Here is a 12,246-nt window from a genome sequence, read left to right on the forward strand (position 1 = left end):
CAGTAGAGAGAAATTGGCATAGTCTTTTCTAACCTTCTGGGAAAGCCAACAGAGCTAACTTTGTTGCACTGTATTTCTTGAGGCAGCCATGAAGCCCTATCCAAGTTCAAGAAGAAGATACATAGATTCCATCTCTTAAAAAGAGACTGTCAAAAATTTGCAAATAGGTTTTAAAAGCCACTGTGGCGTTATACAATGGGGAGACAAAAGAAGCATTCTGATTAAAGTCAAAAACAAAAGAAGGATTCCATTATTAATTATGATTTAGTATTTGATATTATTCTAGAGTAGAAACGGGCAGACGTTTTCTGTAAAAGGCTGGGGAGCAGTTATTCGTAAACCATAATGTCTCTGTCACAACTACTCAACGGTAAATGCAAAAGCCACAGATGGTACATAAATGAATGGATGTGGTTGTGATCCAATAGAACTTTATTTACAAAAACAGGTGGCAGCCTAGATTTGGTCCACAGGCTGTCATTTATTGACCTTTTTTTAGAGTTTGTGGCCAACACTAATTCAGGAAAAGAAAGCAAGAAGTATAAAAATTGGAAGGAAGAAGAAAAAATTACTATTGTCTTGTAAATAGTATGATACATATCTATAAAAACCCAAAAAAATCAGCCGTAAATCATATAATAAACAATAAGAAAATTCAGAAAGATAAATGGGTACACAATTGAAATACAAAAATGAATATAACTCGACAATACAAGTATTAGGCTGCGCACGGTGGCTCACACCTGTAATCCCAGCACTTTGGGAGACTGAGGTGGATGGATCACTTGAGGTCAGGAGTTCGAGACCAGCCTGGCCAACATGATGAAACCCCATCTCACTAAAAATACAAAAATTAGCTTGGTGTGCTGGTGGGCACCTGTAATCCCAGCTACTCAGGAGGCTGAGGCAGGAGAAGCACTTGAACCCGGGAGGCAGAGGTTGCAGTGAGCCGAGATTGCATCACTGCACTACAGCCTGGGCAACAGAGCAAGACTGTGTCTCAAAAGAAAAGAAAAAAATAAATAAATACAAGCATTAGGAGATATAACAAAGGAGTAGCAAAAAAAAACCTAAAATACCTAGGAGTATAACTTTAATACCCAAGAAGCAAAAATTATGGACAATCTATAATGAAAATTTTAAAATGTTCCAGAAGACCATAATTTGTTCTACATATTTGCTTGTGAACCTGCAAGATAAGGAAAATTCAAGGTTATATATTACAGTAGTATTTGAAATCGCAAACCATTGCAAACAACACATCTGACAATAGAGTATGGGTTAAATTATTGTATATGCATCCAATAGAATATTAAGCATCTCTTAAAGATGAATGACAAAGCCTTTTGTGTATTGATGTGAAATGTGTTTCAAGTCATATTGTTGTCGGGCATGGTGGCTCACGCCTGTAAACCCAGCACTTTGGGAGGCCAAGGCGGGTGGATCACCTGAGGTAGGGAGTTCAAGACCAGCCTGGCCGACATGGTGAAACCCTGTCTCTTCTAAAAATACAAAAATTAGCCAGGCATGGTAGTGCATACCTGTAATCCCAGTTACTCAAGAGGAGAGGCATGAGACTCACTTGAACCTGGGAGGTGGAGGTTGCTGTGAGCCAAGACCGCACCACTGCACTCCAGCCTGGGCAACAGAGCAAGACTCTGTCTCAAAAAAAAAAAAGAAAAGAAAAGAAAAAGAAAAACAGAAAAAAAGAGATATAAGAGATATATCATTAACAAAACACACCTGTATAAAATATGAAACATGTACAGTCTTCTACCATTTGTCTGAAAAAGGTTGAAAGAGGGAATATATAAAAATACATACATGTAGGCATTTGCTAAGATGTCTGTGAAAAGATACACAAGTGACTGAGAACATTTCTCCCAGAAAGGGCAAATGGTTGGCTGAGAACAGAAGTGGAGAAAGACTGTGCACCAAATATCCATTCTAGGTTTTTATTCTTGAAACACATAAGCACATTAACTATTCAAAAATAAATACTATTTTAAAAATATTGTTCATACATTAAGTAAAGTCAAGTGTTTTTAAATCCTTTAAACCGTTCGTAGTTATTGTTTACTTTTCCTCACAAGTCTTTATATGCCACAGGCTTTGGAGGCGCACAGATCAGAGCAAGCATAGAGAGTAGTGGTTAAGAATACAGACGCTATAGCTCCAAACCTCCTGCATCTGAATCCCAGCCCTTCCAGTTAGGATCTGTGTGATCCTGAACTAATTAATGAATATCTCTCTGTGCCTCAATCTACGTACCTGTAAAACAGCAATATCAATAACTCCTTCATAAGATAAATGGAATTGTCTCTGTTGAGTGTTTTATCCAGTGCCTTGATGGAGTAACTGTGTATTGTAATTATGCTGTAGTGTCTAGACAAACAAAAGATGGAGGAGGAAATAGAAAAGAGAGCATGTTTCTGAGGATATTTATCTTATAGGTTAGTGAGCCATAATTTTAACAGGCCTTAAATTTGAGAACACTTCTCCTGCTATAATCTCCTGTCAGAGCTTTGCAATGCAGGATAGAATACCTGTTTGGCTTTGTTAAAATCCACCTGCTAAATGCAGATGTTCCTAAGCTTGTTTGATAATGGTACCTTAGACACACAAAAAACCTATTATTATCTCTCAGGAAACTTTTATTTAGAGCCGAGCTTCTCAAACTTTAATATGCATATGAACCACCTAAATTTATTCTTAAAATGCAGATTCTGATTCAGTAGGTCTGGGGTGGGGACTGAGATCCCTTTTTTCTATTTCCCAGATGAAAGGCTTTTTAGAACCAGCTTGGGAAATGCTGACATGTATCATACTTCTATAGATAACTGGAAACATCTACAAGTTTCCATTCATTTCTCCATTATTCAAGTGCATAACTTGTCAACTTGTATTTAATGCCTTTTCACCCTTTCACAGGACAGATTTTGTTAATTAAATGTGCCAGTTGGCTTATTATGCAGTCAAGAAAAAAAAAAAAAAAACCTCAACCAGCCCCAATAACAGTGACAGACATCAAAACTGGTAACAGTACATACATTTTGCTTCAAATGAAAACAGCAACAATAACAAATATGCTATTTTTAAATGACATGAGCATAACATTTGTTAATTGGGTATTGTTTGTATTTTTTAAATCTTAGGATAGTGGACAGAGCCCTGGACTTGTAATTACTTACTTTTCCGAGCTCTAATTTCTTCATCTATAAAAGGAGAATAATAATTTGCATGTCAGAAAACTAACTAGAGATCAAGTGGCTTAAGCAAGATGGGCAACTAGAGGTACCTAGTGCTAATCTCCCCCTCCGAAAAGGACCAAAACAATAAATAAACAACTACATTTTGACTACAGGGTCTAAAGGAGAGTGCTGGAGTAGAGCAAAGAAGTGGCAGAATCCTTGTGGAAATCTAGAATGGCAGCAAAGGGAGGTGAACAAAGCACTCTGCTTCTGCCACCCCATCTGCCCCACCAGGATGGTCTTGGAGCCTGGGGTGACTTCTTCTTGTAGGGAAAAGATAAGCTGGAGGCTTCTAGCAGACCCTGTTACCACCACAGACACTTGCAGTCACTACTACAAGAGAATCCCACGGTCCTCACAGGCCTTGAGCCCAGGATGGGGAGCTACCTGGAGTTCACAAGGCTGCACTGCTCCAGAGTAGGAGCTTACATTGTGCACCGCCCACCCACCCACACATCTACAACACAGGGTCATCTTGAAGTCAGACCTACTGCCACAGTATGTCCTGCTCTTGGGCCACTAGCAACTTTGTCTCTCCATCTCTGAGGCTCCACCATTATTTTTCCATGTCTATAACAGGTGGATGCAGTGCTCCTACTCAGAGCCTAGGCCCAGTGGAACAGCTACGACTCTGATAGCTGAGCCTGCATGGTGCCCAGCCCTCCTCCCTGACCAGGCAGAAATAGGCAGTCCTGCACAGTGGGGAAACCAGTCCAAAACCAGTGGACCTGCCATATGTGCATGCTCTTAGCCTGAGAACCAGCCTGGAGGCCCTGCCTCCAGAGAGCTTGTCCCCTAGTCAGGCAACCCATCATATATGTATGCCCTTGGCCTAAGAAGCAGTCCAGAGGCCCTGGACCCAGTGAGCTTTCCCCCCAACCCAGCTGATCAACCATGTGCATTCCCCCCTTGGACTGAGAGCCAGCCAAGCACACTGCTCACAGCAAAGTCACACCACTGCTGATATGGTTTGGATCTGTGTGCCGACCAAAGCTCATGTTCAACTATAATCCCCAATGTTGGAGGTGGGGCCTGGTGGGTCATGGGGGCAGATTTCTCATGAATGGTTTCGCATCATCTCCCTTGGTAGTGTCCTCATGTTAGTGAGTGAGTTCTCATAAGATCTGGTCAATTAAAAGTGTGTGGCACCTCCCCGCCCTCTTGCTCTTGCTCCTGCCATGTGAGACACCTGCTCTCCCTTTGCTTTCTGCCACGATTAGAAGCTCCCTGAGGCCTCCTCAAAAGCAAAAGCCTCTATGCTTCCTGTACAGCCCGAAGAACCATAAGCCAATTAAACCTCTTTCCTTTATATATTTCCCAGTCTCAGGTATTTCTTTATAGCAATGTGAGAATGCACTAACACAGAAAATTTGTATCAATAATTGGAGCATTGCTCTAAAGATACCCGAAAATGTGGAAGCCACTTTGTAACTGGGTAATGGACAGAAGTTGGAAGAGTATGAAGGGCTCAAAGAAGACAGGAAGATGAGGGAAAGTTTGGAACATCTTAGATACTGGCTAAATGGTGACCAAAAAGCTGATAGTGATATGAATAATGAAGTCCAGACTGAGGAGCTCTCAGGTGGAAATGAAGAACTTATTGGGAACTGAAGCAAAGGTCACTTTTGTTATGCCTTAGCAAAAAATGTGGCTGCATTGTGCCCCTGCCGTAGGGAATCTGTGGAACTTTGGATTTGAGAGTAATGATTTAGGGTATCTGGCAGAAGAAATTTCTAAGCAGCAAAGTGTTCAAGATGTGACCCAGCTGCTTCTAACAGTCTATGCTTATATGCATTTGCAAAGAAATGACCTAAAGTTGGAACTTATATTTAAAGGGGAAACAGAGAGTGAAAGTTCAGAAAATTTGCAGCCTGGCCATATGGTAGAAAGGAAAAGCCCATTTTCAGGGGAGTAATTCAAGCAGGCTGCAGAAATTTGCATAACTAAAAAAGAACAAGTGCTTATAGCCAAGACTATGGGGAAAAGACCTCAGTGACATTTCAGAGATCTTAGAGGCAGCTCCCCCCACCATAGGCCTAGGAGGACAGCATAGTTTTTGTGTGCTAGACCCAGGGCCCTGCTGTCTCACACTACCTCAGAGTGCTGCTCCCTGCATCCTGGCCACTCCAGCCCAGCTGTGACTCAAAGGGACCCAGGAACAGCTCAGGCCACTGCTTCAAAAGGTGCAAGACGTAAGCCTTGGCAGCTTCCACATAGTGTTAAGCCTGCTAGTCCACAGAGTGTAAGAGTGAATAAGGTTTGGAAGCCTCCACCTAGATTTCAGAGGATATATGAAAAAGCCTGGGCATCCAGGCAGAAGCCTGTTGCAGGGACAGAGCCCAGACAGAGAACCTCTACTAGGGTGGAGTGAAGGGGAAATGTGGGTTAGAGCCCCCATATAGAGTCCCCACTGGGGCACTGCCTAGTGGAGCTGTGAGAAGAAGGCCACTGTCCTCCAGACCTCAGAATGGTAGATCCATGACAGCTTGCACCTTACCTCTGGAAAAGTCACAGGAAGTCAACACCAGCCCATGAGACCAGCCACAGGAGCTGAACCTTACAAAGCCACAGGGGCAGAGCTACCCAAGGCCCAGGGAGCCCACCCCTTGCACCAGTGTGTCCTGGATGTAAGACGTGGGGTCAAAGGATATTACTTTGGAGCTTTAAGATTTCATGACTGCTTTGCTGGCTTTCAGACTTGCGTGGGGCTTGTAGCCTTTTTTTATTTTGGCCAATTTATCGCTTTCAAAATGGGAGTGTTTACCCAATGCCTATACCTCCAATGTATCTTAGAAGTAACTCACTTGTTTTTTATTTTGCAGGCAAATAGGTGGAAGGGACTTGCCTGTCTCAGATGAGACTTTGAACTTTTCAGTTAATGCTGGAATGAGTTAAGACTTTGGGGGATTATTGGGAAGGTGTAATTGTATTTTGCAATGTGAGAAGGACATGAGAGTAGGAGGGCCAGAGGCAGAGTTATATGGTTTGGATCTGTGCCTCCAGCAAATCTCATGTCAAATTGTAATCCACAATGTTGGAGGTGGGGCCTGCTGGAAGGTAATTGAATTATGGGGATGGATTTCTCATGAAGAGTTTAGCACCATCCCTCTTGGTACTGTCCTTGTAATAGTGAGTGAGTTTTCATGAGATGTGCTTGGTTAAAAGTGTGTAGCACCTCCCCTCCTCACTTTCTCTTGCTCCTGTTCCTGTCATATGAAATGCCAGCTCCCCCTTACTTTCTGCCATGAATGGAAGCTTCCTGAGGCCTCCCCAAAAGCAGAAGCCATTATGCTTCCTATATAGCCTTCATAACTGTGAGCCAATTAAACCTCTTTTCTTTATAAATTACCCAGTCTCAGGTATTTCTTTATAGCAATGTAAAAACTAACACAACTGCCACCATGAACTCTCACAGCTAAGCCACTGAAGCACACATAAACATTGCTGACATGAATTACAGCTGAGGAAACTGCTGAGACTACACAACTGCATCCACCAGAATCAAAGCCAACACACCTTACAAAACTGACACCCTAGAACTTATTTGCATTAAAAAGGATTTTCCTTAAAAAGCTACTTTAAAATTGGAAGAGGTGACCGTTACGTAGATGCACAGATACCACCATAGGGACATGAGACACATGAAGAAGCAAGTAAACACAACACCCCCAAATGAACATAATAATTCTCCAGTAACAGATCCAAAAACAACAGAAATTTATGAAATGCCTGAAAAGGAATTCAAAATAATGATGTTAAGGAAAATCAGTGAGATTCAAGAAATACAGATTCAATGAAATTAGAAAGACAATTTATGATATAAATGAAAAATTTAAGAAACAGATATCATTTTAAAAGAAACAAACAGAAATCTTGGAGTTGAAGAATTCAATAAATGAAATTTTAAAAATGAAATTTAAAAATACAATTCAGAGCTTTATCAACAGACTAGACCAAGAAGAAAAAAATTCTGAACTTGAAGGCACATCTTTTGAAAAATCCAGTCAGAGGGGAAACCATAAAATAAAAAAGAATAAAGAAAGCCTATGGGACACCATGAAGCAAACAAATTTTCACATTATTGGATTTACAGAATGAGAAGAGATAGAGAAAGGTAGAGAAAACATATTTAACAAAATAATAGCTAAAAACTTGGGAAAGATACGAGCATCCAGATCCATGAAACTCAAAATTCCTCAAATAGATTTAACCAAAAATGTGCTCTAAGGCACATTATAACCAGACTGTCAAAAGTAAAAGGCAGAATTCTAAAAGCATCAAGACAAAAAGCATCAAGTCACATATAAAGGAATCCCCATTAGACTATCAGCAGATTTCTCAGCAGAAGACTTGCAGGCTAGAGAAGAATGGAATGATATATTCAAAATGCTAGAAGAAAAAAAAAACTGCCATCCAAGAATACTATACCCAAAAAAGGTTTCCTTTAAAGATGGAGGAGAAATAAAATTCTTCTCAGACAAGCAAAAGTTGAGGGAATTCATTGCAACTAGACTGGCCTTACCAGAAATGCTTAGGGGAGTGCTACAACTAGAAGCAAAAGAATAATTACTATCATGAAAGCACATGAGATTATAAAATTGACTAGTAACTCTAAATTCATAATCAAACTCAGAATACTCCAGTACTGTAAATGTGAGATGAAAATCTTTCAAACCTCTAATATGAGGGTTAAAAGTCAAAATGGTAAAAATAACTACAGCTCAAATTAGCTGTAAGAAACATAATATATAAAATATAAATTAAGTCAACACAGATGTAAATTGTGGGGGGCAGGGTAAAAGTTTAGAGAAGTTTTATGCAAACAAACATAAATTGTTATCAGATTAAAATAGTCTAAGATTCTTTATGTTAGCCTCATGGTAAACACAAAGAAAGAAATTGCAGCAGATACACAAATACAAAAGGGAGGAAAAAATAAAAGTTTAGCACCACAGAAAACCACCCAACCACAAAAGTAAACAAGAGATGAAGAAAAAAAACAAAATATCTACAAAACAACCAGAAAACAATTAGCAAAATAGCAGCAGTAAGTTTTTACCCATCAATAATAACTTTGAATGTAAATGGATTAAATTCTTCACTTAAAAGAGATAGAATGGTTGAATGCATAAGAAAAACAAGACCCAACTATATACCACCTACAATGGACTCACTTTCCCTGTAAGGGCACACAAAGGCTAAAAGTGAAGAGATGGAAATAAAAATATTCCATACAAATAGAAACCAAAAGTAAGCAGGGTGGTCATACTTACATCAGACAAAATTAACTTTAAGTCAAAACTGTAAAAAAGAAAAAAAAGGAAAAGAGGGTCATTATATAGTGATAAAAGGATCTATTCTATCAGAGCATATCACAATTAGAAATGAATATGCACCCAACATTGGAGCACCTAAATATATAATACCAATATTAGAGCTGAAGGAAGAAATAGACTGCAATACTGTAATAGTAGGAGACTTCAACACTCCACTTTCACCAATTGATAGATTATCCACACAGAAAATCAGCAAAGAAACATTGGATTTAAAATGCACTCTAGACCAAATAGACCTAACAGACATGCACAGAACATTCTAATAGCAACAGAATACACATTCTTCACAACTGTACATGAAACATTCTTCAGGATAGATCATATGTTAGGCCACAAAACAAATCTTAACAAATGTAAGAAGGTAGAGATCATATCAAGTATCTGATCCCAATGGTATGAAACTAGAAATCAATAACAGTAGTTACAACTGCTACCAAAAATATAATAAATAAGATACCTATAAATAAATTTAAACAAGGAAGTGAAAGATCTCTTCCCTGAAAACTATGAAACATTAATAAAAGAAATTGAAGAAGACATAAATAACTAAATAAATATACCTTATTTAAGGATTGGAAGAATTAATATAGATAATAATATAGGATTTCTTTAGAATGATTCTCAAATTTTATTGTGCAGCAGAATTACCTGGAAAGCTCGTTAAAACAAATAGAGAAACAGGCCGAGCGGGGTGGCTCATTCCTGTAATCCCAGCACTTTGGGAGGCCAAGGTGGGTGGATCACCTAGGGTCAGGAGTTCGAGACCAGCCTGGCCAACATGGCGAAACCCTGTCTCTACAAAAACTACAAAAATTATCCGGGCATCGTGGCACATGCCTGTAGTCCCAGCTACTTGGGAGGCTGAGGAGGGATTATTGCTTTAACCCGGGAGCCGGAGGTTGCAGTGAGTGGAGATTGCACCACTGCACTCCAACCTGGGCAACAGACAGAGACTCCATCTCAGAAAAAAAATTTAAAAAATTGGAGAAACCCCCAGAGTTTCTAACTCTGCATTTTTTACAAGTTCTCAGGTGGTGCTGATGCTATGGGTACAGGGACCACACTTCGAGAACTCTAGAAGCAAAGAGAAAAAGATGTGAGAAATTGTATACATTTATAGAGAGGCTAATCTGATAAACAGTACTTTGCCATAGTACTAGTGATAGGACTTTGTGATACAGTATAATTTTTTGGAACAAATTTAATTTCCTCATTCAATTTAGTTTCAGTCCTTTGGATTTAGGTTTCCCGGGCACCTAAAAAAAAAAAACAAGAAACCCAGTAGGGTGCTGATTGACACTTTTTCAATCACATAACTTTCAAAATAAAAATAAAGCCCTATGTTATTCCATAGTATTCTGATATTTATAAATGTTTTAAAATGTGTTTTTCCATATGCTACTGATAATCACCTGGGAGGCAGGCAGGGTAAGAATTTGTATCTGAATTTTATAGGGGAAGACCTGAAGAGTATGGGAATCAAATAATTTATGCAAAGACACACAGCTAGTAAGTAAGAGAGCCACAACACAAACCTGAGACCCCTGATTCCCCAGCCTGGGCTGTTTCCACTAAACCCCACTGACTTTAATGAGATAGTATTAAATTATATCTCTTCATTTCTATGCATTGTATCCCTTGTTTAAGTCTAATTGCGCCATCTTGTTTTGAGTCTTATCAAAGACTTGTTTTAAGTCTTGTTTAAGTCTTTTTTTTTTTTCCTTTTGAGACTGAGTTTCACTCCCATCGCCCAGGCTGGAGGGCAGTGGCGCCATCTTGACTCACCACAACCTCCGCCTCCCGGGTTCAAGCGATTCTCCTGCCTCAGTCTTCCTGAGTAGCTGGGATTACAGGCATGCACCACCATGCCCAGCTAATTTTGTATTTTTGGTAGAGATGGGGGGGGTTTCTCCATGTTGATCAGGCTGGTCTCGAACTCCCAACCTCAGATGATCCACCCGCCTCAGCCTCCCAAAGTGTTGGGATTACAGGCATAAGCCACCGCGCCCGACCTAAGTCTTATTTTAAGTCTTATTGCTCCATAACTCACAGTCAGAAATGTACATAATTAAACCATGGTATTCCTAAACTTCCATCAGGGTTGATTTTCCAGCCACCACTCCTAACCTTGATATTTAATGAGTGCCACCAACTCACCTTCATTCGTGCCAAGTATTGATAACATTAAAAATACATTCCATGTAGAACTGGGAATAAATTCTCATACACTTTGAAATTCCAGTCCTATGGTTGTTTTTGTATGAATAACTAAAATGTATCACCAAGATTCAGGTTGAACAGTAATAATTCATTTTAACAATATATATTCCTCCAAAAAGTTTATAATTATTACATAAGCTCACAATATAATACAGCTCTAATATTTAGTTAGAATGCAATTTATTCAGGGGAATTTTACATATATTATAATTTTGTGCCTTTATCCTCTTTTCTTTATAAACATTCACTCTAAATTATCAATTTCTTACTTAAAAACATTAGTTATACATTTCTCCTCTTGAAATTATATCTGAAAATTATATCAGTTCTTTTCACAGGTCAAATTATATAGAACCATAAACTCTGAAAAGTTTTGAGGCTCAGCAATATTTTCTTTTCAATGTAGTAAAATATTATGTGGTAGAAAGTAGGAAAATTTTCAGAAAAACATAGAGAAAAATCAAAGAAGGGACATTTACATGGCTATTTAGAAATACTGACAGAAGGGGGTGAAGGATAAAAGAAGACATATTGGATACAGTGTACACTGCTCAGGTGATGGGTTCACTAAAATTTCAGAAATCACCACTAAAGAACTTATCCATGTAACCAAAAACCACATGTGCCCCAAAATTATGAAAATACTAAAAAATCAAAAAAGAAACACTAAAAGGAGGAAATAGTGATAATTCAGAACTAAAACTGGTTCACCAAGAGCGTGACATGTCAGACTAACCTTGAGTTTTTCACTGACATGGTCACTGAACTTAAATAGATTTTATCAAAGCATGTAACAATGACTTTCAATGGTATCATGTAGGAAATAAAATATGTTTATGAAAAAATAACTGAAGTGACATCAGAAAGATGGTTGACTACAAATGCCTGGCACTAAGCAGTACTAAGAGGCAAGATTATATAAAAAATGCTTACATCAATAAACTAGAAAAGTTTCAAATAAACAACCTAATCATACATCTCAAAAAACTAAAAAAGGCTGAACGTCGCAGCTTATGTCTGTAATCCCAGCACTTTGGGAGGCCTCCACACAAGAAAGGACTAAGAAAATGAAGAAATGACTAAGGTTTGGCTGGAGTGTCGAAGGGAGCATGCTGCAGTGCAGTGGGGGAGTGGAGGCACACCTGTGGTGAGTGGAAGTCCAGGAGGGCAGCATGGAGGCACCCAGCCTCTGCGGCCCCATCACCCAGGCGCAGATCACATCTGCCCAGAGTCAGAAAGGACTTCCCATTGCGAGGAAAAGATAAGAGGAGATCCCCACCCAGACCCCGTTGCCACTTTACCTGCAGTCCTTACAACAAAAGAATCCTAGAGTCCTCGCAAGCCCTGACCCAGTTTGGAGAGCTGCCAGAATTCACACAGCGGAATTGCCGCAGATTACCTTACCTGCCCACTGTGAGTCAAGCTGCTGCAGCGTGGCA

The sequence above is a fragment of the Mandrillus leucophaeus genome, unplaced genomic scaffold, assembly GCF_000951045.1.
Source record: "Mandrillus leucophaeus isolate KB7577 unplaced genomic scaffold, Mleu.le_1.0 Scaffold71, whole genome shotgun sequence".
NCBI lineage: Eukaryota > Metazoa > Chordata > Mammalia > Primates > Cercopithecidae > Mandrillus > Mandrillus leucophaeus.